This window comes from Wyeomyia smithii, chromosome 2, assembly GCF_029784165.1.
Source record: "Wyeomyia smithii strain HCP4-BCI-WySm-NY-G18 chromosome 2, ASM2978416v1, whole genome shotgun sequence".
Classification (NCBI taxonomy): domain Eukaryota; kingdom Metazoa; phylum Arthropoda; class Insecta; order Diptera; family Culicidae; genus Wyeomyia; species Wyeomyia smithii.
Genome location: NC_073695.1, coordinates 148,291,613 through 148,318,039, shown reverse-complemented (window position 1 = coordinate 148,318,039; position 26,427 = coordinate 148,291,613). Strand labels below are relative to the sequence as shown.

The window sequence follows — 26,427 nt, the reverse complement described above, 5'->3', positions numbered from 1 at the left end:
TTCATCAAATACCGAACGTGATATCCCCAGGTGACTTTCGAATCGAACCAGACACCGAGATATTTAGATACCAAAACCTGAGAAATCGTTTCACCCATTAACTGTAAGTGGAGCTGAGCAGGCTCGCGCTTCCTAGAAAAAAATACTATCTCAGTCTTATCCGGAGAGAATTCGATACCTAGCTGTAAAGCCCAAGCAGACAAATTGTCCAAGGTATCTTGCAATGGTCCTTGCAAATCGGCAGCTTTGGCTCCTGTAACAGAAACCACGCTGTTGTCTGCAAGTTGTCTCATCGTGCATAAATTTGCCAGACATGCGTCAATGTCATTCACATAAAAATTGTAAAGGAGGGGACTTAAGCATGAGCCCTGGGGAAGACCCATGTAGCTAATGCGAAAAGTTGCCAAATCACCATGCGTAAAATGCATATGCTTTTCGGACAACAAATTATGCAAAAAATTGTTTAAAATTGGTGAAAATCCTTGTCGGTGAAGTTTGCCCGAAAGAATGTCAATAGAAACGGAATCAAAAGCCCCCTTAATGTCCAAGAACACAGACGCCATTTGTTCTTTGCAAGCATAGGCTAGCTGAATATCTGTAGAAAGCAACGCAAGACAATCATTCGTTCCTTTGGCACGGCGGAAGCCAAATTGAGTATCTGATAGTAGACCATTTGATTCGACCCAATGGTCTAAACGACGGAGTATCATTTTTTCCATCAATTTCCGGATACAGGATAGCATTGCAATCGGCCTATAAGAGTTGTGATCAGAAGCTGGTTTTCCCGGTTTTTGGATGGCGATCACCTTCACTTGCCTCCAATCCTGTGGTACAATATTCTGCTCCAGGAACTTATTGAATAAATTCAATAAGCGCCTCTTGGCAGTGCCGGGTAGATTCTTCAACAAGCTGAATTTGATTCTATCTAACCCAGGTGCGTTATTGCTACAGGACAGGAGGGCAACTGAAAATTCTGCCATCGTAAAAGGTGATTCTATCGCGTCGTGGCCCGGAGACGTACCGCGAACAAAGTTTTGCGCAGGAACAGAGTCCGGACATACTTTCCTGACAAAATCAAATATCCACCGGCTTGAAGACTCCTCGCTTTCGATGACTGTTATACGATTTCGCATTCTTCGGGCTGTGTTCCAAAGAGTGCTCATCGATGTCTTCCTCGACGTTTCGTTAACGAACCGACACCAATATCCGCGTTTCTTTGCTCGGACCAAGCTTTTAAACCTGGTCCTCAAGCTCCAAATACCGCTTGAAGTCGTCGGGTTTACGTTTCACCCGAAAGAAGGCCTTAAACGCGTCGGATTTTTCCGTGTAGACATCGGAGCACTCTTTATCCCACCACGGAGTGGGAGGCCGTTCTTTGATAGTCACGCCGGGATATTTCTTCGTTTGGGCTTGCAACGCGGCATCGAGAATCAAGCCCGCGAGGAGGTTGTATTCTTCAAGTGGTGGATGATGTTGAATCGACTCGACAGCTTCTGAAATCATTTCCTCGTATAACTTCCAATCGATATTCCGTGTGAGGTCATACGGAACATCAACTGATCGCGTGCGAGTTGAACCATTATCAATTGAAATTTGAATAGGCAAATGATCGCTACCGTATGCAATCCAACCGTAGCGATGTTGAACATAAAGATAAATCTAAAGCACTGTGGTGCGCTGGAGGTTTCGGAACGCGTGTCATGTCCCCGTTGTTTAATATTGTCATGTCGAAGTCGTCGCAGAGGTTATAGATCAAAGAGGAACGGTTATCATTAGAAGGGGAACCCCAAGCCACGCCATGAGAGTTAAAGTCTCCCAAAATCAAACGTGGCGAGGGGAGAAGTTCTATTAAATCAAAGAGCAGCCGTTGCCCAACCTGTGCTCTGAGAGGAATATATATTGAGGCAATACAAAGCTCTTTACCTTGTATTGTCATTTGACATGCGACAGCTTCGAGGTTAATACGATAGAAAGAATACCACTTCTTAATCCTTAGAAGTACTCCTCCGTAAGGGGTGTCTCGGTCAAGGCGAATTATATTAAAATCATGGAAGTTAAGATCTACATTTGAAGTGAGCCAAGTTTCACAGAGGGAAAATGCATCGCATTTATGCTTATTAATCAAAACTTTAAATAAATCAATTTTGGGGATGATACTTCTACAATTCCACTGTAAAATAGAGATAGAATCCTTCATCTCAGCCGATGAATTAGCCATCGAAGGATACAATCGCTGCAAGGAGGGGCCATTGGGCAGTCAACTGCTTCAAAAACGTTTTTACTGTTGGTAGAAATGCCAGCAGAAGACTTTTAAGAGGATCAGTTATGTTGAAATTTTCAAAAATCCAGTCCACAATATCTGAAAACTTCAGCAGTCCAGATTCTGGCTGAATCTTGGACGAAAAAGAAGGAACAGTTGGGTTTTTTGATGCTCCTGGAAGTGCCGGAAACTCCTTCCTTTTTTGTTTCTTAGTATCAGTCACTTCAGATGGAGACCTTCTCTGTCCCTTCCTGGGAAGTCTAGGGGAAGAGAGGTTTTTTCTCTTTCTAGACTTCCCGGGTTCAACAAAAGAAGGTTCCCCAACTGAATCGTCTTAATCAGACTCATCGGATGACAAGACCTCAAAAAGATTCGGGGAAACCAGTTTGGTGGCAGCGGCCTCTTTGAGCATTTCTGCAAAAGTGCGCTTAGAGCGCTCTTTCAGAGACCGCTTAATCTTCTCTTGGCGCTGTTTGTACGCGGGACATGTAGACAGCTCTACGGAGTCTGCCCACAATAAAGGCACTTTTCAGCACCCTTATTACAGGCGTCATCCGCATGTTGCTCTCCGCACTTGCCACAACGTGCTTTATTGCCACAGTGGGAGGCCGTATGGCCCAACTGTTTGCACTTTAGGCAATTCATTACCCGCGGTACAAACAAGCGCACGGGTAGACGCACCTTATCCACGAGCACATAGCTCGGCAGAGCAGACCCGGCGAAAGTCACGCGAAAAGAGTCTGATGGGGTGTAAGTTTTTACACCATTGTCGAGCGATACTGAATCTTGACTGGTTTAAGGCTGGAATCTTTGAAGATGCCTTCTCCAGCCTTCAACAGGGCCTCGACGGTCAGACTCGATTCGCTGACCACACCGTCAATCTCAACTACGCGAGCTGGAATGTACACGTGGTACTCCCGCGTGGAGAGCTCACAAGCAGCAATCTCGTTTGCTTGCTTGAGGTCGGACACCAAAACACGCAGCTTATTCGGGCGTACTTTGGTAATTTCAGTCACGGCTGTAAACCGTGCCAGATCTCTACAGATTTGCATTGTGTTCAATGCTTTTACTTTCGGCTGGAAAAATACAGCCCCAATACCAGCTTTGCCCTCCGGATACTGCATAAGCCGAGGGGTAGCTTCCTGCGGGGCTCCATTTTTAACCCTTGGAACTTTGTATCCGGGAGGGCTAGGCGGTGGAACGAGCGGGTTTTCATCCCCGCGTTCGTCGTCCATGTTGGACGCGTGAGCCACACACGCAAAATGCCAATCAGCAAATAATATTGTAGAAAAAAACCAAGAAAAAAAACTACTTATCTTCTGCAGCCGCTCTCCACCACAATCAGCGCACGGGCGATGCCAATCTCCAGTCCTTCACAGAGTCCGGTAGCAAAAGCTGCAGCCGTTCCAGCCACACAGCAGCACCAATACAGCCAAACAGCAGTGCGCCGGGTAATGGATCTCTCGCAGTAGCGACACAACGCACAGTCTGTGGCGTACGGTGGCAAAAGGCGATGATGCGTTCCTTTGTCTTCAATAGACGACGGCAACGAGCAGCAGTGCACACGCAATACAATGCACGGTGACCTTGAAGGCGAATTCCTGGTCGGCACTGTCGAGATCGAAATAAAATTGCGACTGAACACGACGAGAGCACAACTCGGAATGTCTACCACCCTAATTTGAAACCAATTTTGTTCAAATCGGTTGTGTAGTTTTCGAGATGATGTTTCATGATTTTTACATTTTGATACAAAACCTCTAAACTAAAAATCCGATTACAATAAAATTGAATAGGGTCTTATGGGACAACAAGACCTTTCATTTGCAATTCATTTCAGGAAAATCGGTCCATCCACCTCTGAGAAAAGTGAGTGAGAATAAAAATCTGCACATACACACACACACATGCACACACACATACAGGAAATGCTCAGCTCGTCAAGCTGAGTCGAGTGATATATGCCATTCGGACCTTTGGAGCACTTTTATACTTTCGGTTTTGCAAGTGATTGCTATACCTTTCTAGGAGAAAGGCATAATACACATATACATGCAAATAACATTCAATTCTTTCAAATATATGGTGCGATTTTGTATTTTAATGTGGTATAATCAAATTTTTTGTATTTGTACTATGCTGCGTATAAATATTTAGATTGTTTATGTCAACTTTAGCCAGTAGATTTCAAATAATGTATGATTAAATGTTGTTCCTTATACATTAATTCGAATGATCTAATCAGTGAAAATGAAATTCTTCAACGCAGTTGATATTACTGATCGTTTCTAAAAGGTATCCAATGAAAGGGCCAAATACCAATCAATATGGGTTCTTGAAACCTGGATTACACCCAGTGGGCAAAATCCGACCTCAAACCCCTATTTTTAATATAGATGACCACTTCTGGTCAACGATCATACCATGTTGAAAATACCGGTTCTCGTCCGATCAACAAAGTTAAGCAACATCGGGGGCGATTAGTACTTAGATGGGTGATCGCTCAAGAACGTCGCGTGTCGTTGGCCTTTTTTATCTCCCAGCTGGTCTCGAGGTACGATGCTGGCCTAACAAGCCAGTCGTCGTAGGTTCGAGGCTCGGCTCGGGAGAGACTGTTAGTGTCAGTAGGATCGTAGCGCTAGCCTCGCAACTGTCCTGTACACTTAACAGCTGGCTGCGAAGTCTGTGTATAATAAACAGAAGGTCGAGTTCCGATACGGAATGTAGCACCAAGGTTGTTCCATCCGCCACGATAGCAACAATAAGAACGCGAATACATAGACGAGGCAAAATGAGTATATACATCCCTCTCTACCTTGTAGCTCAATGGAGTGAGCATCGTTTCATCGATTCTATTCCCATTCATTCTATGTACGACCATTGAAGTGTTCAGTTCGTAGTCCACGCGATCATAAGTTAAATTTGAAGTCAATAAAGATAGTTTGCTAGGTGTTATCACGTGTATTCAATCGATCGATCAACCGTATACAGTCCACTCTTAATTAATCCGGCCAGGGAATCGTGAACAAACTTTGAGTTTCACGGGTTTCACGTTTCCATTGATGTGGAACATAAATTGGTCCTTCGAGCCGGATCATAGCACAGTGAATGAAAAGTGACCCGAAGGATCGGTATCCAGTTCATAAAAGGTTTCTTTCCAAGAAGGAATCATTCCAAGAACACGTGAAAAGACAGCAGATAGGAAAGTACAGGCGTCGCGAAGTACAGTCGTCGCGTGCGTGTCGCGAGGTAAAACTTACAGAGTCGATACAAGCGAGAACGTGTTCAAGGACGTTGTCGCTGCGCGTGTGCTACGTTGCCGTTTCTGTGTGAAAGAGAGTCTCGATACGAACACTGTGTGAGAAAAGACCATCGAACAAAAAAGAAGTGAAGTGAGAAGTTTCGAAATGCCAATGCCATTCACCAATGAAACCACTAAGAAATATGCTAGAAAATGAGGTCAGAAAGTTCCACTCCTGAGTCGAAGCCGAGACAGTAATACTCCAACCGGACAACATTCAAGATCCAATTCGTCCGCTTCATTTCACGGATTCAATTGGGAGGAGAGAATGGAGCTGGAACCGATGCGCAAATTGAAGGAATTGTTCCGGCAGAGAGGACAGATCGAGCAGAAGCTAGTGAGGATTCAGTTGACTTTGCGAACGCAGAGTAGTATGACGTTAGTCTAGTTGCAGTGCGCGGAGAAGAAACTAGTTGTGATCTACACCGAGTTCAGCCACTCCCCACAGCCACTTGAAACCATGGCCTTGATTCCTGATGAAGCATCGGATGAGCAAGATGAAATTTACTGCGCTTTTGAGGATCGTCATACCGAGTTGTCGAATCAAATCCAGGCAAGAATCAATGCTGCTACTCCAATGCAAACCGTAAGTTCATCTGTTTCCCCGCAGGTTATTATTCAGCAGCAGCCGTTGAAAGCAGCTATCCCTACATTTGACGGTAATTATGCTAATTGGCCAAAATTCAAGGCAATTTTCCATGACCTGATGGCACAGTCCGGGGACTCAGAGGCATTAAAACTGTACCACCTAGACAAAGCATTGATTGGATCCGCAGCAGGTATATTAGATGCAAAAATAATCAACGAGGGTAGTTATAAGCAAGCGTGGAAGGTGCTAACAGACCGTTACGAAAACACACGTGTTGAGTCACACATTCAAGGATTGCTGACCCTATGAAAAATGTCTAAAGCAACATTCAAAGAATTGGATGGCCTGCTAACTGAAGCAACCGGCCATGTTGAAGGCCTACGGTACCAAAAACAACAATTGATCGTGGTGCATCTTATCGTCAGTGCCTTGGATGATTCGACCAGCATGGCCTGGGAACGTACCCAGCAAAGAGGTGTGCTCCCGAAATATGAACAAACAATCTCCTTTCTCAAAACCAGTTGTCAAGGGCTGGAGCAGTGTGAATCGTCGCAAGCTTTCTCACAACGAACCGCCGTAAAATCAAAGGATTCACCAGTCAACAACAAAATGCCATCGCTAAAGACCAACGCAGTTACTTCAAGTTCCAGCAAGTCTCCAGGTATCTACCACTTTTGTGGAGGTTCACATCTTAACTTCCAATGTGAGGAATTCAAGCAGCTGACAGCAACTCAAAGGGCAGAAAAGGTGTGTGCTTTAACTGCCTCCGGAAGGGACATCAGTCAAAACAGTGCACGTCTAACAACACGTGTCGAAAATGCAGCCGCAAACATCACACCATTCTCCACGATGATGCTGAAAGGAACAGCAGTCAGGATTCCAAAGCCGACATCGCCGCGTCAAAGCAACCTGTCGCGAATAATCAACCAACTGTTGTTCAACTTTCTGTTTCGGTGGTGGATAAACCAGTATCCACTACATGCTCAAGCAATCACGTTTCAACATCAAAGACCGTCTTGCTATTGACTGCTGTCGTTCAAGCCATTGATGAACATAACCAGTCCCACCCTTGTCGAGTCCTACTTGACAGTGGGTCTCAAGTTTATTTCGTCACCGAGAAAATGGCAACTCGCCTCGGTTGTTCTAGAATGCCACCAAATGTAGCAATCACTAGAATCAATGCCCTGAGAAGTCTAGCTCGTGATAAGGCGTTCGTTAAATTCCAATCGAGCTACGGAGACTTTCAAGCCAACATCGAGTATCTGGTTACAACCAAGGTAACTGGAACTATTCCTAACCGAACGATTGATTTCAGCTCCTGGCTCCTGGTTGAAGGCATTCAACTCGCCGATCCACATTTCTTCCAGCCAGAAAAGGTTGACATGCTAATCGGAGGAGAATTGTTTTTTGATCTCCTGAAGCCCGATGAAATAAGTCTTGGTGACAATTTACCACAACTTCGAGACACTCCTCTTGGATGGGTGGTAGCTGGAGTAATAAACGAGCCGTACATTTTGAATGCGGCTATTCAACACGTCAACCATACTTCGATCGATTCCATCGAGGAAATGATGCATCAATTTTGGAAGGTGGAGGAAGTACCAAAGGCATCTCCATTTTCATCCGAACAGCTGTCCTGTGAAGCCCATTTCCTGTCGACATACAAGCGCGATGCAACGGGTACGGGTCGTAAGACTTGGCACTCAAGCGATTCCTTATGTAAAAAACGATTGGAGCGTAATCCCGAGCTGAGGCAGCAATACTATGATTTCATAAGGGAGTATGAAGACCTCGGCCACTGCAGAGAAGTTGAGGAAACTAAGAATCCTGGTAATATGGATACGTACTATCTGCCGCATCATGCAGTATTACGACCGTCAAGATCAACCACGAAGTGCCGTGTCGTATTCGATGCTAGTGCCAAAATGGACCTATCAAAACTATCGCTCAATGAGGTTCTTCAAGTAGGACCAGTTGTACAGAATGGAATTTTCTCTATTACGCTGCGATTCCGTTAGTACGCTTATGCATTTTCAATCGATATAGAAAAAATGTACCGGCAAGTGTTCGTAGCGCCGGAAGAACGCCGATTCCTCCGATGCTTTTGGAGGTCCGACCCGTCACATCCATTAAGGGTTCTCGAGCTTAATACCGTTACTTACGGAACAGCTTGTGCGCCATCAAGCAACAAGGGGTTTGGTACAACTTGCCAAGGAAGAAGGTTCCGAGTTTCCCATCGGCTCTCGAATCTTGACTGAAGACTTTTACGTTGACGACGCGCTTTCTGGCGCTAACACTCTCGAAAGCCAACGTCAATCAAAAGAACTGCTAAAAAGAGGTGGTTTCCATATTCTCAAATGGTGCTCCAGTACGGCAGAGTTTCTAGAGCACATTCCTCCAGCCGACCGAGAAGAGAAGATTGCTTTTTTTTTAGTACGGAGCAAATGAAATAATTAAGGTGCTTGGATTGTTGTGGGATCCTGACGGCGACGTCCTCATGATAGCCAATCCGCCGATATGTTCTTTTCCGGATGATAAGCTAGCCACGAAACAAATGATTTATTCCGAGGTGGCAAAATTGTTCGATCCACTCGGACTGTTTGCGCCAGTAATTGTCATGGCCAAACTGTTGGTGCAGCAGCTTTGGAAAATATCAGCTGGATGGGACGATCCCATCGACGAAACCATCCGCGAAAATTGGGCTACTCTGCGCGCATCCCTTCCAGACCTTGGACGCATTCACGTTCCAAGGTGTGTTATGTTCCCGAATGCGATTGCATATGAGTTGCATGGTTTTTCCAATGCATCGAACGTGGCGTACGGTGCATGCGTCTACTCAAGGAGTATTTTCACCAATGGATCCGTCAACCTACGTCTTCTATGCACCGGAGTTCGGTGGTCTCTGGGAAGCGGCGGTCAAGGCGACGAAAAATCACCTGAAGCGAGTCGTAGGGAATGCAAATCTCACTTACGAAGAAATAGCAACGATTCTAGCCGAAATAGAAGCCATTTTAAAATCTCGTCCGTTGTTCAGTTTGTCCAACGATCCTGCCGATCCACAGGTAATAACACCAGCTCATTACCGCATAGGTCGACCGTTGTCTGCACCAGCTGAGCCATCTTTAGAAGACACCAAGGTCAGTCGTCTCGATCGATGGCAATATCTCCAGCTCATGCGTGAGTATTTTTGGCGAGCGTGGTCTAGGGACTACCTTAATTCTCTCCAACCACGTAATAAGAATACCAGAGCAACGTCGAACGTTCGACCTGGCATGGTTGTTCTTCTCCACGATAAGACGCAACTTCCGCTCAGCTGAAAACTGGGCAGAATCACCGGAGTGTATCCTGGTGACGACGGCTTAGTGCGAGCCATTGACGTATTTTCCAACGGAGCAACATACCGTCGTCCAATCAACAAGGTCTCGATAATTCCAATCGAGGGCAACGTCTGCTCTGCCCCGGTCCTTTCTGTTGATACGATGTTTCAACCAGCGGGAGAATGTTCCATCGGTCACGATAGCAACAATAAGAACGCGAATACGTTGACAAGGCAAAATGAGTATATACATCCCTCTACCTAGCAGCTCAACGGAGTGAGCCTCGTTTCATCGATTCTATTCCCATTCATTCTATGTACGACCATTGAAGTGTTCAGTTCGTAGTCCGCGCGATCATAAGTTAAATTTCAAGTTAATAAAGATAGTTTGCTAAGTGTCAATCACGAGTATTCAATCGATCGATCAACCGTATACAGTCCACTCTAAATTAATCCGGCCAGGGAATCGTGAGCTAACTTTGAGTGTCACGGGTTTCACGTTTCTAACCCACGTCTTATGGTCCATTAATGTGGAACAAAGGCTTTGCTTTTTGATCACTTCTGGTTGTCTGATAACACTGTGCTGCAAATGAAAAAAAAAAATGCAAGAACTTCTAAAGTGACCTACCGTAGGTTGTACGTCTTGTTGAGTGTAACATTCGCTCATACTAGAAATTTTCCAAACACCTCCAAAATCTGAAGTTATGGTCAAAATACGGTATTTTGGACCTCAGTGCATACATTTTTTTTTTCTCAGTCATTTCTCAACCGATTTTCAATATTTAAGCAGTTTCGGAAAGAAGATAAACAGAGCTTTAAAAAAATTTACTGGTTTGTACTAATATCACTAAAACATGTTGAGTTATTTGAGTTTAAATATAATTTTTTAGATTGTTTCACGCAATTTTTCAACATAACTTGAAATTTGTCACTTTTTTTTGTGAGAAAGATACTACAAATACACTAAACTTTTGAAATAATATTCAATGACGAAACAAACAAAAGTGGTTTTGTGAAAATCGGTGAATATTTGGCTGAGATATATATTTATTAAGAAAACCAAAATTTTTGGTTTCTATCCCACAATTATTTCGCGGTGCTACAAATGGTGAAAAAACACAAGAACTTCTGAAGTGACCTAGTGTAGGTTGTAGATCTTGTTGAGTGTAACATTCGCTCATACTAGAAATTTTCCAAACACCCCCAAAATCTGAAGTTATGGTCAAAATACGGTTTTTTGGACCTCAGTGCATACATTTTTTTTAACTCAGTCATTTCTCAACCGATTTTCAATATTTAGGCAGTTTCGGAAAGAAGATAAACAGAGCTTTCAAAATATCCATTGGTTTTCACGAATATCACTAAAACAGATGGAGTAATTTGAGTTTAAATATAATTTTTTAGATTTTTTCACACAATTTCTTAATGTGAGGTCTAAGAACTGGGTTTTGGTCATAACTTCAAATTTTAGGGGTATTTGAAACGTTAAGTATGCGCGCTATCAACTCTTGACTAGAGCTATTACCCACACTAGGTTACATCAAAAGCTCTAGCATTTTTTACCATTTGTAGCACCGCGAAACATTTGTGCGTTAGATGCCAAAAAATCTGGTTTTCTTAAAAAACCTATAACTCAGCCAAATATTCACCGATTTTCACAAAACCACTTTTGTTTGATTCGTTATTGAATATTATTTCAAAATTTTATTGTATTTGTAGTATCTTTCTCACAAAAATAGGTGACAAATTTCAAGTTATGTTGAAAAATAGCATGTAAAAGTCTAAAAAATTATATTTAAACTCAAATAACTCAACATGTTTTAGTGATATTAGTACAAACCTATAAATGTTTTGAAAGCTCTGTTTATCTTGTTTCCGAAACTGCCTAAATATTGAAAATCGGTTGAGAAATGACTGAGAAAAAAAAATGTATGCACTGAGGTCCAAAATACCGTATTTTGACCATAACTTCAGATTTTGGAGGTGTTTGGAAAATTTCTAGTATGAGCGAATGTTACACTCAACAACGTACAACCTACGGTAGGTCACTTCAGAAGTTCTTGTGTTTTTTCACCATTTGTAGCACTGCGAAATAATTGTGGGATAGAAGCCAAAAATTCTGGTTTTCTTAATAAATATATAACTCAGTCAAATATTCACCGATTTTCACAAAACCACTTTTGTTTGATTCGTCATTGAATATAATTTCAAAAGTTTAGTGTATTTGTGGTATCTTTCTCAGAAAAACAGGTGGCAAATTTCAAATTAAATTGAAAAATTGCCTGAAAAAAACTAAAAAATTATATTTAAACTTAAATAACTCAACAAGTTTTAGTGATATTAGTACAAACCAGTAAATCTTTTTGAAATTCTGTTTATTTTTTTTCCAAAACTTCATCAATATTGAAAATCGGTTGAGAAATGACTGAGTTAAAAAAAATTGTATGCACTGAGGACCAAAAAAACGTATTTTGACCATAACTTCAGATTTTGGGGGTGTTTGGAAACTTTCTAGTATGAGCGAATGTTACACTCAACAAGACCTACAACCTACACTAGGTCACTTCAGAAGTTCTAAATCGCTGTAGCACAGTGTAATCATAAGATCCATTTCTAACCCACGTCTTATGGTCCATTGATGTGGAACAAAGGCTTTGCTTTTTGACCACTTCTGGTTACCTGATAATCATAAAATCCATCATAAAATTGCCGAACTGCCTAATCTGGGTATTTCGATGGCGAAGATGGCGACAGTTTCCGATCTGTTGATGCCTAAAGTGACAAATATCATCCAATACGATTTGGGGATGCGGTATGATACCCCGGTATGATGCCAGAAGGGCTTGATGAATTTCTTGATTTGAGTAAATTAAATATAGTGACGGGCGATTTTAATATTAACTGGCGAGATGATGCAAATTCGAATCATTTGAAGCGTTTAGTTGAGTCTTTCAATTTAAAGCAAAGTGTAGATGAATATACGCGTATTTTTCAGCGGAGTAGAACTTTGATTGATCATGTTTATTGCAATTTTGATTCGATTCGTTCAGTTACGAATTCTGATATGAAAATAACCGATCATGAGACATTAGTAATTAATGTTCTAGAAAACTTGAATAATAATAATGATTCAATAAAATTGAAATGCTTGAGAAAATATTCGAAACAGGCTGTTTCGAACCTTGTTGAGGAAAGCTTGGGTTTTCCAATCGCGACCGGTAGTTTAGATGAATCTGCAGCTGTTCTTACTAACGTTTTGAAGACGTGTACGAATCAATTAGTTGAACATAAGTTTGTTTCGCTGAAAAACTCGAACAGCTGGTATAGTTTGGATTTTTTGCGCCTTAAGCGCAAGAGAGATAAACTGTACAAAAAGTTTTGTAGATCGAACAATCAGAATCATTGGATTGAGTACACGTTCGCGCGTAATGAATATTCACAAGTGATTAAAAAGAAGCGTTGTGAAAATATCCAGAGAAAGATTGTTCAACATCAAAATAACAGCAAAGAGTTATGGAAAATTTTGAAATCTTTGTTAAAACCTAGTAATTGTAAACCGCGGTCCATAACTTTTGAAAGCACATTAGAACATTCAGAACAAGTTATTGCATCTAGGTTTAATGATTATTTTGTCAATAGTGTTTCATTGATCAATCAATCCATTGAATTGGTCGAGGAACCCGACGAAATAAAACAGCCGATTGACAGTAGTTGTACATTTGATGGTTTTCACTCAATCACGTTAGATAAACTGAGAAAAATTTGTTTTTCATTAGGTAAAACGGCTGGAGTAGATAATGTCAATGTCATTGGTCACACTTTGCTGGACCTCATTAATGAATCGTTGCAAACAGGGCACATGCCTTTGGTGTGGAAAGAATCGTTGGTTGTTCCGATTCAAAAGGTTGCTGGAACGATTAAAGCCGAAGAGTTTCGTCCCATCAACATGTTACACACATTGGAAAAGATATTAGAACTAGTTGTTAAAGGCCAGCTTCTAGAATATTTAAATAGTAACTCTTTGCTAATTCCGGAACAATCAGGCTACCGGGAAGGCCACTCGTGTGAAACCGCGTTAAACTTAATACTAGCAAATTGGAAAGATAGCTTAGGAAATAGAGACACAATATTTGCTGTTTTTTTGGATCTAAAACGCGCTTTTGAGACAATTTCTAGGCCCCTATTGTTGAACACAATCAAGCGCTTTGGAATTTCGAGTACTGCATTCAGATGGTTTGAAAGCTACTTGGTCGGCGTGCGTCCAGACCGAACCGAGCGCCAAAAACATTATTACGAGTAATCGGCGATCAAAGTTTAACCACCCAGTATGTTTCCTGCAAGCTGCAAATTTTGTTATAATATTATTACGAACTGTTTAGATGATTTCATTTTTTCATGAAAGATAAATTATTAATTTTAACATCCACTGGTGTTAAAAACTCAATTTTCAAAAAACTGGCGCTTGGTTCGGTCTGGTTGCACGCCGACCACTTGTCTGACAGAACTCAACGGACTGTTTTTAATGATTCTGTTTCTAGTCCCGTGAAGAATGATCTTGGAGTTCACAGGGAAGTGTATTAGGGCCCCTTTTGTTTATTATGTATATAAATGACATGCGACAAGTTTTACGTTTTTGTGATATTAATCTTTTTGCCGATGACACCGTATTATTCATTGCAGCTAATAATGTAGAAGAAGCCGTTTCACACTTGAACGAAGATTTACGTTCTCTAAGCAGATGGTTGAAATTGAATATTGATAAAACTAAATTTATGATTTTCTCGCGCACCGTTGTAAATGATGATGTCTCTGTTTTGATTGATGATGAGGTAATTGGTCGCGTTCGGGAGATTAAATATATTGGCGTGATTATTAATGACAACCTAAAGTTCAAAGCTCACATTGACAATGTCATCAAGAAAATTGCCAAAAAGTATGGAATTCTATGACGTCTGAAAAACGAATTAACGATTAGTAGTAAAATACAGCTATACAAGTCAATCATCTCTCCACATTTGGATTTTTGCCCTACTTTTTTTTACTTAGCCAATAACACACAACTATTGAGGTTACAGCGTTTGCAGAATAGAATAATGCGTTTGATTTTAAATTGTGATAGATTAATCCCTCTGTTTTCATGTTGGACGCTTTGCAATGGCTATCTGTAAGGCAGCGAATTGTTTATTTGTCTATGGTGTTCATTTTTAAAATAATTAATGGTTTGCTACCTCAATATTTGAGTGATCGAATTGAAAGAGGAAGAGATTTTCATAGATATAACACTAGAAACGCGGATGAAATAAGAACACCTTTCTTTCTAACGAGAGCTTCACAAAATTCATTGTTTTATAAAGGTATTTTTTTTTTTCAATTCGATGCCAAAACATGTTAAACGTGCACTTGCGGAGTTTAAGAGACAATGTATTTCACACGTGTAAGTTTCTATTGTATAGAACGACACTAGGTTTTTTAAAATGATGTAGAGTTTACCTGACGAAGTTTGAACAAACGGATCTTAAATGTCTAACGGATTTATTTTAGATGAACTATTTGTTTTGGTTTCTATTCATATAATGATTGTTTTATTGAAGTTTGTAAATAACGAAGTTTTATACGAACGAATCTGATTGTGTTGTAAAATTTTATTTATATGTTTATATTAAATTGGACTTTTTTTAATTTATAACAACAAAACTAATGTGTTCGTCACGGTGATGATGATGAATTTTTTTTTTCATCATTGTTGTTGTAGCTTTAAAAATAATAGAAAGAGACTACAAAAGCTTGAGCCTCGCGCGCGGTTTTCAGATATAAATGATTTCTTTTAGCAATAAAATTCAAATTGTTATTTGAATGCTTAGAGAAAATCATGAAATAGTTGTGGTTGGTCTGGCTGAAGGTCATAAAAACCCTGTACTAGTTTTGTGTGCTCTATGAATCAAGTATACAGTTTTTGAAAAAGTTTATATCTGGAGGAAAAATCAGTTCGTTTTTTTTTGTTTTGTATAACTGATTAAAATGTGACTACATTAATTATCTATAGATAAATCGTCCAGCTAAAACCTTTGTAGGGGTATGTGGCGGGACCATCATCATCATCAATTATTTGCATGAAAATCGGTCCAGCCATCTCTGAGAAAATCGAGTGAGGTTGGGAGACCGTTACATACATACACACACATATACAGAAAATGCTAAGGGGTCATCCACATACCACGTGGACAGATTTTTAACGATTTTGACCCCCCCCTTCCCCTCCGTGGACAGATTCCCATGTAAATTCTAAAAAAAATGTATGGACCGTGGACATTGCCAACCCCTCCTCCCCCTAAGCTGTCCACGTGGTATGTGAATGGCCCCTAAGCTCGTCGAACCGAGTCGAGTGATACATGCCATTCGGAGCAATGGAGCACTTTTATACTTTCGGTTTTGTCAGTGATTGCTATACCTTTCTAGGAAAAAGGCAAAAATGTAAAGGATGTGAGTTTTTTTGCTAAGTATAAAATTTTATAAGAAGTGATTCTTACTCTACATGTTGAAATAAATAAATTAATAAAAAAATTAATAGTGCGAGACACTGCCGTCAACACTTTGACCCCGGAAAAATACGTTTTTTTTCTGAGTATTACGAAGAGATGATACATTATCCAATAATAAGAATTTGTTTTCCACTATTTTACAGACAACTTTTTCTAACACGTCGTTAAGAACCAAGCTACCCTTGAGGCTCCAAGGAATTTCGCGAATATAACGTGCCCAAACATCATCTTTTCGTCGATTTCAAATCGGCAAACGACACAATCTGGTATGGCAAATTATGTACGACTACCGATTTCGGGACAAACTAACGTGATTGATCAAAGCGACGATGAATGTGTGGTTCGAGTTTCAGGATTTCAGGGGTACTCTCGAGCGCCAAACTCAAAGATGGTTGAGGCAATATGATGATTTCTCGTGCCTAATGTTCAATATTGCTCTGGAAGGTGTGATAATCCAAAAGTCGGATAAACAGTTTGGCTTTGCCCACGATATCGTCGTTGTGACAATGCCGGATTCGTACATCGGACTAAGGACCGAAGCCAAACGAATTGAACTGATCATTAATGCATCGAAGACAAAGTACCTATATATTCATTCAGCTATATGCATAGCATAGAATATTTGATCGCCCGTGTGTGTCCCGCGATTTACCAGAATAAGCTGAAATTGTACTAAGAACCGTCACAATGGTGCCTAGGAGTAGCAAGCCGTTTTCAGTGTACAATTCCTGGTGATATTTCTTTTCACTGGTCAGTAACGTAGCTGGCCACGCCCAATGCAGATCAATAGAAGAAGGGATATCGGGAGTGATAGTTTAATACTTGTTGCTACTAGAGACCGAGGAATCCGAGGAGTAGTTATACAGATTTTGTTTTTCGACATTTTAACGCATAAAGATTTTCTGGGTTTTATGAGGATGCGGATCAAACCTTTTCAATAAGTGAAAAATATGCTTCTATGTGGAACAACATACAGATTGAAGAAAATTGATCTTACAATATGTACTAAATGAAGACACAGCTCATTGCTTTTGAAATGAAATAGCACCTTAACTTAAAGAGTTAGATGCTTGGCGTCAAAGAACGTCTTGTAGAGTAGACTTTAAAATTTAATTTAGTTAACAACAAAACCCATTACTTCACGAACTAATTTCATTTTTGTCATATGTGCGGGCTATGTGCCAGAATGCGAAAATGAACGGGAATAGAAGGTGTAACTTTAGGCTTGGAAAAATTTACTCAACTTAAAACAAAACCCATGTTTATCACATATTTAAGAGAGAAAATTGTTCCTTTTCTAAGTGCTTCTTATTCTCTTGAATTTAACGTTTTAAAGACTTTTTAACGAAACCAACAAAATTGAGCTAGCTTTACACTTCTTGTGCAGTAGATAAATGTTGAATGTTGAGTGGCAACACGGTTACGGTCTAGGTGTTTTTATTTTACCTCTCCGTGGAATGTTTGTAAAGTACTAAGCCATCGGCTTAGTGTGTTTGTTCTGGAGTTATCGCATTGGATTGACCTGAAGTAATTTCGTATACGGCTTTCTCGAGTTGAATTGTGTTGTGTGAAATTCTCGTTAGAAGTGCACAATAGGCTGGTCTGAGCCATGGCTGCTGCTTGCAATAAATGTTCATCACCAGTCAACGGGATTGAAAAAGTTGCCTGTCGCGATGCAAGCGGATAAGTATTTCACCATACTTGTATCCCTGGCTAACAAAGAACCGCTTTAGATGTGATAGCGGCCTTTGCCAATAATCTGTTTTGGCTGTGCGACGATTTTGCGAGCCGCTTCAACGAGTGGCTGTACCCTCCCGCTCCAGCCGTCCCCGCTGTGGATAACAGCAATTTGTGCGCTGCTGTTGATAAGTTAAATGCTGTTGAATTCTCTCAGATCGGATTGAAAAACACTTTCCGTGCGGTCCATTAACATCTGTTCAGAAACCACTCTTTTCGCAAATGCTGTCTGTGGAACAGCCTACACCAAAACGTCGTCGTGGAGGCAGTTTTAAAGCGCGCACTCCTGCGGCGGCTGACTGCAATACCAGATGCATTCAACGTGAAATCAAAACAGTCCCCGACGAGAGGCAACAGTTCTGGATTTATTTGAGCCGGCTCGATCCCAGCCTCACAGTTGATGAAATCGTCACAATGGCTCAAAAATGTCTTGGAATGAACGATAAACCGAAAGCTTTCCTATTGGTAAAGAAGGATGCTGATGTTTCGAAACTAAATTTTGTTTCGTTTTGTGTGGAGGTGCCTAATGGGCTGAAGAACCTGGCTTTAACTGCATCTACCTGGTGTTATAGTTCGTGAATTTAATTTTGAACAGGCTCAGCCGGATAGATTTCGGCAATATTATTGAAACTACATCGAATGCTCGGTTACTGGACAGCGAGAGTCATCGGATTCTCGCTCAAGTTAAATACCATCCATATAATGTACCTGATCACAACCACGTTTTAGCATACCTGACGCTACTCCTGTCGCTTGTGGATGCATATACGCCGCTCCTTCCACTATTCTTCCTGTCTCATCACCGCCGGAACGCACCATATATGGCCTTATGGAAGTCCCTACCACCCCCGCGTCGGTCCAGTTTCGTCAACAGGGTCACGACCTTCAACATGTTTCCTGCCATCAGAGTCGTCCCGGTTCTGATTACGGAGTGTTGGAAGAGGGTTTCTTAACCCTGCCCGCAGGCAAGTATCGCTGCTTAACTCAGTCTGCTCGCGCTGATAAAAAGCTTCCTTCTAGCAAATTTCGATCATCTGACCTCCACATTTATTATCAAAACGTGGGCGGCATGAACACTTCCATCGAAGAATATTTGCTTGCTTGCTCGGACGAAAGCTATGACGTGATTGTTTTCACTGAAACATGGCTGAACGACCGTACGCTATCGAGTCAAATTTTCGGCGACAACTATGATGTTTTTCGGACGGATCGTTGCCCCCTAAACAGCACAAAATCCATTGGAGGAGGAGTGCTTATTGCTGTTAATCATAGATTCAAGGCAGTATTAATCTAAAACAAGTCTTGGGCGAGAATTGAACAAGTTTGGGTTTGACTAAAGCTTTCTGGTTACTCGCTTTTTATATACTCCATCTACATCCCACCTGACAGAACACGTGACGCGACGCTTATCAACACCGATTGTAATTCGATAAATACGATCTGTAAGCAAGCTCTTCCCAATGACGAGGTAGTTGTGTTTGGAGATTTTAATTTTTCCGGTGTGAAGTGGCGCTCTAGTCCGGATGGTTTTCTATTTGCTGATCCAATGGTGTCGTCTTTTCACAACGGGATCAATAACTTTCTTGACTGCTATTACTCCAATCTGTTACGGCAGGTCAATCACATAAATAACGAGAATGGCAGAATTTTAGGTCTCTGTTTCGTCAGCAATGTTGACTGCGTACCGGGGATAAACATTGCTGCATCTCCCTTAGTAAAAACCGTGACGCACCATCCCGCACTACATCTTACGACAAGGACTACTCTTTCGGATTTCTGCTGCACGGTTGATACTGTCTACTATGATTTCAATAAAACGGACTATGATAGTATCCTCAACATTCTGTTGAATATCAATTGGAATGAGGAACTTGACAACGACATTATCGACACAGCAGTTCAAGTATTTTCGAACATCATGAGCTATGTTATTGATCGCCGCGTACACAAGCGAGTTGTACCTAAATCTTAACATCTACCTTGGCAGACTAGTGAATTGCAGCGCCTAAAACGCTTAAAGCGAGCAGCTTTGAGAAGATACTATAAGTTTGGAGGATTATCGCTGCGCGACGAGTACTTATAGGTTAACTATACCTACAAAGGGATGAGCCGAGAATGTCATTCCAACCATCTACGCAGTGTTTTGTACACTGAACTCGAACTGCAATCGGATCCAAAGGGTTTTTGGAAATCTGTCAACGAGCAGCGTAAAGAGCAGGGACTACCTCTAACGATGTTCTACGATGAACGTACGGAATCGGACTTCCAGAACATATGTGACCTATTTGCTCAAAAATTTTCCAGCGTTTTCTGCAATGAATCACTATCGTTGAGTGAAGTATCTTCGGCCGCAAGCAACGTATCCCTGTATGGACAGTCTTTGAATGATTTCGACATCGACGTTTCGATGATCCAGTCGGCACTATCTAAACTGAAGCCTTCTTTCTCGGCCGGCCCTGACGGCATACCCGCCGTTCTACTAAAGCGATGTGCTACTGGCGTATTAACCCTGCTTCGTCATTTATTCCGCCTTTCACTCTCGACTGGTAACTTTTCATCTTTATGGAAGTTCGCGTTCATGTTTCCGGTTCACAAGAAAGGGGACAAGAGGAACATCGACAATTACCGGGGCATCTCCGCTTTGTGTGCAATCTCGAAACTATTTGAGTTGGTCGTGATGGAACCGACTTTCAGCTACTGTAAGCCTCTCATCTCTGACACGCAACATAGATTTATGCCGAAGCGCTCAACGACGACAAATCTTTTAACGTTCACTTCATATGCAATGGATGTTATGTCGAAAGGGTTTCAAACAGACGCTGTATACACTGATTTGTCAGCAGCCTTCGATAAAATCAACCACGGCATTGCTATTGCAAAACTTGACCGAATGGGTTTTGGAGGCAACATTTTACGTTGGCTTCAGTCATATCTTGCAGACCGCCACATCGCTGTTAAAATCGGAGACGACCGATCGAAAAAATTTCATGCTGCTTCCGGAATTCCACAAGGTAGTCATCTTGGGCCGTTAATTTTCCTTTTATATTTTAATGATGCCAATTGCGACATAAAAATATATGCCGAAGTCAGATGCTCAGAAGATGCTCTTAATTTACAACATGAATTTGAAAATTTTGCTAAATGGTGTGATATAAATAGGATGACTTTGAACTCTGATAAATGTTCTGTGATTTCGCTGACAGGGAAAAAGCGGCCTATAATGTTCAACTATCACTTGGGTGCAGTACCAATTAAACGAGAAGGATGCGTGAAGGATTTGGGAGTCTGGATCGATGGTCAACTCACTTTCAAGGAGCATATATGCTGCACTGTTGCTAAAGCTTCTCGAAATTTAGGACTGATTATGAGAATGGCCAAGAATTTCAAAGACGTGTCCTGTTTAAAAAGCATATATTGCTTATTAGTCCGCTCGACGCTAGAATACTGTTCGGCAGTGTGGAACCCTCATTACCTCAATGGTGTAAATAGAATCGAGGCAATTCAACGAAGATTTGTTCGTTTCGCTCTTCGTCATCTACCATGGAGTAATCCTCACCAGTTACCCAGTTACGAAAATCGCGCGCAGCTCATCGGTCTCGTTTCTTCGCAAGTGACACGGGATCTTTCGCGCGCTATGGTAATTGCCGACACCCTCATGGCGCGAACTGACTGTGCTGTACTTCTGGGTAATATCGACATAAACGTGAATTCCCGAATTGTTCGGAACATTCCTTTTCTACGAGTTCCTTTTCGTCGCACAAACTACGGGGCAAACAGAGCTCTCATCGGACTACAACGTGTTTTCAACAGTGTCTCCACCAAATCTTTACGTAGAATACGTCTTACGGCAACAATTACAGGGACCCAGTTTCAATACAGGAATCCAATTTCAAAACCGAAAACATCGAGAGCGTCACAAAAATTGTCCAATTTCAAACGTTTTTAACCCAGTCTGTTTCCAACTGATTTCTGTTATTTTTGCAGCAATCGATTGGAAAATCATTTAAGCACCCGTCCAAATGCAGAAAATTGGATTCTTATTGTTCAAACTATTGTAATAATGAAAATTGTTGAACATTGTCGAAACGCAAATGTCGACTTTTGATTGGTCGCTTGCTGCCTTTCCCAAAAAAGACGACAGAATGGAGTACCTAGTTAGCCGGGAATGCACTCTTTGGGCTATATAAGAGACTGTTTCTCCTCAAGCAAATCAGTTTACTAGCAGCAGGCAGCAGCAGCGGACATCAACACCGATGGCAGTAAGCGAAGTGGATCAGCAGCGGGCAACAGCGGCGGTGGTAGTGGTTAGCTGCAGTTCCTACCTCTTTCAGTTCAGCTTCCCTTCGATCTGAGTTGGACCCCACCAGCGGTAATCCAATTCAGATATCGTTGGGTGAATACAACCCGAAACTGAAAGAGACTCGCACCGCCAGGTGGTTTGAGAAGCCACCATCATCCAGCGTATGTATATATATAGGGTGTGTGCACATAACGTGTGTGAATATCTGTAGCGTGTGTCCCTAATATATAAGGTGTGTGACTAGCGTGTGTGGCTTGCTATATAGCCTGTGCGGCTAGCGTGCGGGGCTAGCGTGCGTGGCTTGCTATATAGCGTGTGTGGCTAGCTGTATAGCGTGTGTGTATGTTTATGGCGTGTATGCATGTCTGTAGCGCGTGTGTGCATGTTTATAGCACGTGTGGCTTGCTATATAGCGTGCGTGTTTTTTTTTTTTTTTTTTTTTTTTAAAGGTGGCGGGGAAATCTGCAAACAGACACCTGAGAAGAGAACTCAGGGTGTGGGGATGAGACTAGGGGAGAGATGCTGGGGTAGTTACACTCCCCCAGACACCTACTTATCCCTGTCCCGACCCACTAAAACCCCTCCAGTCTCCAGCCCTTGTCTTCCCGGAACGACGGTTAAGTATTACGTCGGGAAGTGGCTTTTGTGCGTGATGCACCCTCTTTACTCTTATAAGCTAACTACCTGGAGACTGGTAATTAGCTACCACTGGCGTGTTGGTGGTTGACCCGCCACACACGTTGCAGCTAAAGAACAATCTGAGAGGCGGCCGCACAGACCGCGTTCCAGATGTCCGGGTCGTCGCACATCCTCCGGACTAGATTGTCCGGAGTAGTGCCAGGCCCGCTCACAGCCATCATGTTGCTCCTCGCTCTTACGAAACGGGGGCATACGAAGAAGACATGCTCAGCAGTCTCCTCCTCCTCCACGCACTCGGGACACATGGGGGACACCGCGTGTCCGAACCTGTGCAGATATTGCCTGAAACAACCATGGCCTGACAGGATTTGTGTCAGGTGGAAGTTCACTTCACCATGTCGTCTCCCGACCCAGCCGGATATCTCCGGTATGAGTCGGTGCGTCCATCTGCCCTTTGTGGACCATTCCCGCTGCCAGCGGAGCATCGAGAATGACCTTCTGGTACCTCGTATGCCCCTTGTGTCACGTTGGTCGAAACCCTCTCTGTCCTCCTTGATGGCGATGCTGATGGGCATCATGCCGGACAAGAGACATATTGCATCGTATGACACCGTACGATACGCACTCGCAACTCTCAGGCACATGAGCCTGTAGGTACTTTCCAGTTTACGACGGTAGCTGTTAGTACCTAGCGCTCTGGACCACACTGGCCCACCATACCTAAGTATGGACGAAACCACGCTGGCAAGAAGTCTTCGCTTGCTGCCATAAACCGCTGAGCTATTGGACATCATACGAGATAGTGCTGCAATAGCCGATGAGGCCCTCTTACAGGCATAGTCGACGTGACTCCCGAACGAGAGCTTGTCGTCCACCATAACCCCCAAGAGCTTCAGGGATCGCTTCGAGGTGATGGTGCAGTCTCCGACTCTGACCACCGCCTGTTGCTCCGATTTACGGTTGTTCACAACCGTGACCTCCGTCTTATGATGCGCGAGCTCCAGTTTCCTGGAGCGCATCCAGTCCTCGACCTTGCGTATACAGTGCGCGGCCGTCAACTCGACCTCCTCGATAGACTCGCCGTAAACCTCCAGCGTTATGTCGTCTGCAAAGCCGACGATCACAACCCCTACAGGGAACTTGAGTTTTAACACTCCGTCATACATGACATTCCACAACACCGGGCCCAGGATAGAACCTTGCGGAACTCCTGCGGTTATTGGGACGCACTTCCGACCCTCCTCTGTGTCGTAAACAAGTACTCGATTCTGGAAATAATTTTCCAGAATCTTGTACAGCGACACCGGTACATGGATGCTCCTGAGCGCGAGCGCTATGGAGTCCCAACTGGCACTATTGAACGCATTCTTCACGTCGAGCGTGACGATTGCGCAATAGCGTATTCCCCTTCTCTTGCGCTGGATTGCTACCTCCGCCGTCTTGATGACGGAAGAGATTGCGTCCAGCGTGGACCTGCCCTTCCGGAAGCCGAACTGGTTACTTGCCAGACCGTGTACACCCTCCGTGTACCTCACCAGTCTGTTGAGGATGATCCTCTCAAGCACCTTGCCCGCGGTGTCCAGCAGGCAGATGGGCCTATATGCCGATGGGTCCCCTGGCGGTTTCCCAGCCTTCGGCAATAAGACCAGTCTCGGCCGCTTCCACCTGTCCGGAAAGAGACAGTCATCCAGGCACCTTTGCATGATTTCCCTGAACAGCCCGGGGGCCGTTTTTATCGCCAGCCTGATCGCCAGGTTAGGGATACCATCCGGTCCCGGTGCCTTGCTTACCTTTAGGGATTTGGCGATCACGATGAGTTCCTCATTCGTAACCCTTGCCTCCTCCCCTGCCTCGACACGGCTGTCGTCGCTCACGGATTGGATGCTCGGCAGGTTGGCCGACCATCTCTGGTCTATGTCTGAGATACTGGAACGTCGGACGTGAGACTCGACCGCCGGAGGCCAAGGACTTGGCTCGTGGCGTGGAAAGAGTCCCTCGATGATACGCTCCAGCATCGCTGGTGATCGCTCTGCAGGCGCCAGCGCGCCTTTAGTCTTGGCCATTACGATCCTGTAGGCGTCACCCCACGGATTTGTATTGGCACTCGCACATAGCCTATCGAAGCAGGCCCTCTTGCTGGCCTTTATCGCACTCTTTAGCATCGATCTTGCCGAACTGAATGCTGCGCGGCGCTCTGTCCTCTCTTCTTCGTTTCGCGCACGCTGCATCGCTCCCTTCTCATTGCCTCTTCGAATACCTCGGCATCAAAGTGCGATGTCTTCCACCCGCGAACGGTCGGAGTGTTGGCTCTACCCGTCGCTTGCCGCCTCTCGTTGTTGTCTACACTAAAACAGACCGCCTGGTGGTCGCTATTAGTGTAGCCATCGTCTACCCTCCAGTTCTTGATCAGTCCTGGGCTGGAGAACGTCACGTCGATGATCGACTCCGCACCATTTCTGCTAAATGTACTTTTGTTCCCAACGTTTGCCAGATCTAGGTTGAGCTTTGCAAAAGCCTCCAACAAGATCTGGCCCCTCTGGTTCGTGAAGCAACTTCCCCACTCAACAGCCCAAGCGTTGAAGTCGCCCGCCACCACCAACGGCGTTAGGCCCGTTAGCTCCATGGATAGGAGGTCGACCATCTGGGTGAACCTTTCGGTACACCAACGTGGCGGAGCATAGCAACTGCAGTAGAACACTCCGTTCAGCTTAGCAACTACGTACCCTTCTTCTGAGGTTGAGACGACCTCCTGAACCGGGAACTTGCTCGTCGTACATATGGCCGCCAATCTGGACTTATCCGCAACCCAGTTACCGTTTCCGGGAGGGATGCGGTAGGGGTCCGATATGACGGCGATGTCCGACAACGACTCAGTGGCTGCTTGGTGTAGCAGCTGCTGAGCCGCGAAGCAATGGTTCAGGTTCAGTTGCGTCACCCTTACGCCCATGGTTTCGCAGCCGGCTTACCGGCTGGGCACCTGGGGCCTCCCATAAAGTGCTTGGCGTCCCGTTTCCCGGAACATACCATGCACTTGGGAGACTCCCCACAGTCCTTTGCTTTATGGCCTGCACCTCCACATCGCCTGCACAGCTGGCTCCTATCGGGCCCCTTGCAGGTCCAGGACTTATGTCCGCCCTCGAAGCACCGGAAGCAAATGTCTGGTTGCTGTAGTATGCCCAGAGGACATACAGACCAGCCGACCTTCAACTTGCCCTCTTTCAGGGCCAGGTTAGAGTCCGCCGACGGTAGTCGGAAGGTAGCTACCTGGGTCCCCGCCGGACCTTTGCGGAGGCGGATTGACTCCTTAGCCACCTCCACCCCGCACTTCGCTTTAAGGGCTTGTGCAATGTCACACCCCTCAGTGATTTCGTCCAGGTTTTTAAGCTGGAGAGTCACTTCTGAGGTGAGTGCCCGCACTTGCACCTCCTTCCCTAGGACCTTTTCGGCTACCGTTTTGTAGGTAGCCCCCTTGTTCTTGGCGTCCTTCCGGAGCTCAAGTATCATCTCGCCAGTGCGAGATCGGCGGATACTCCGCACATCCACCCCCAGATCCTTGAGCTGGGTTTCCCCCCTCATCTTCTTCAAGACTTCTGAGTACTTCGACCCATCCGTCTTGAGTATGAGGGCATCACCCCTACTCCGCGCCTTTTTGACCTTTTTTGGTCCTCTGGCTGCTCCGCCATCCTGTCGCGTCGCACCTTCCCGACGCTTCCTACCCTCTACGGTAGTCCAACGGTTGCCCGTAG

At 43.7% G+C, this 26,427-nt stretch overlaps 1 protein-coding gene and 1 pseudogene across 6 annotated transcripts in view; one reads left to right on the top strand and one right to left on the bottom strand.

Annotated features, from left to right (window-relative positions):
* LOC129723376 (protein mini spindles) overlaps nucleotides 1–26,427 on the bottom strand; it is a 487,241-nt gene that overhangs the window by 287,671 nt on the left and 173,143 nt on the right. The window lies entirely within an intron of this gene.
* LOC129726272 (5S ribosomal RNA) lies at nucleotides 4,670–4,788 on the top strand (annotated as a pseudogene).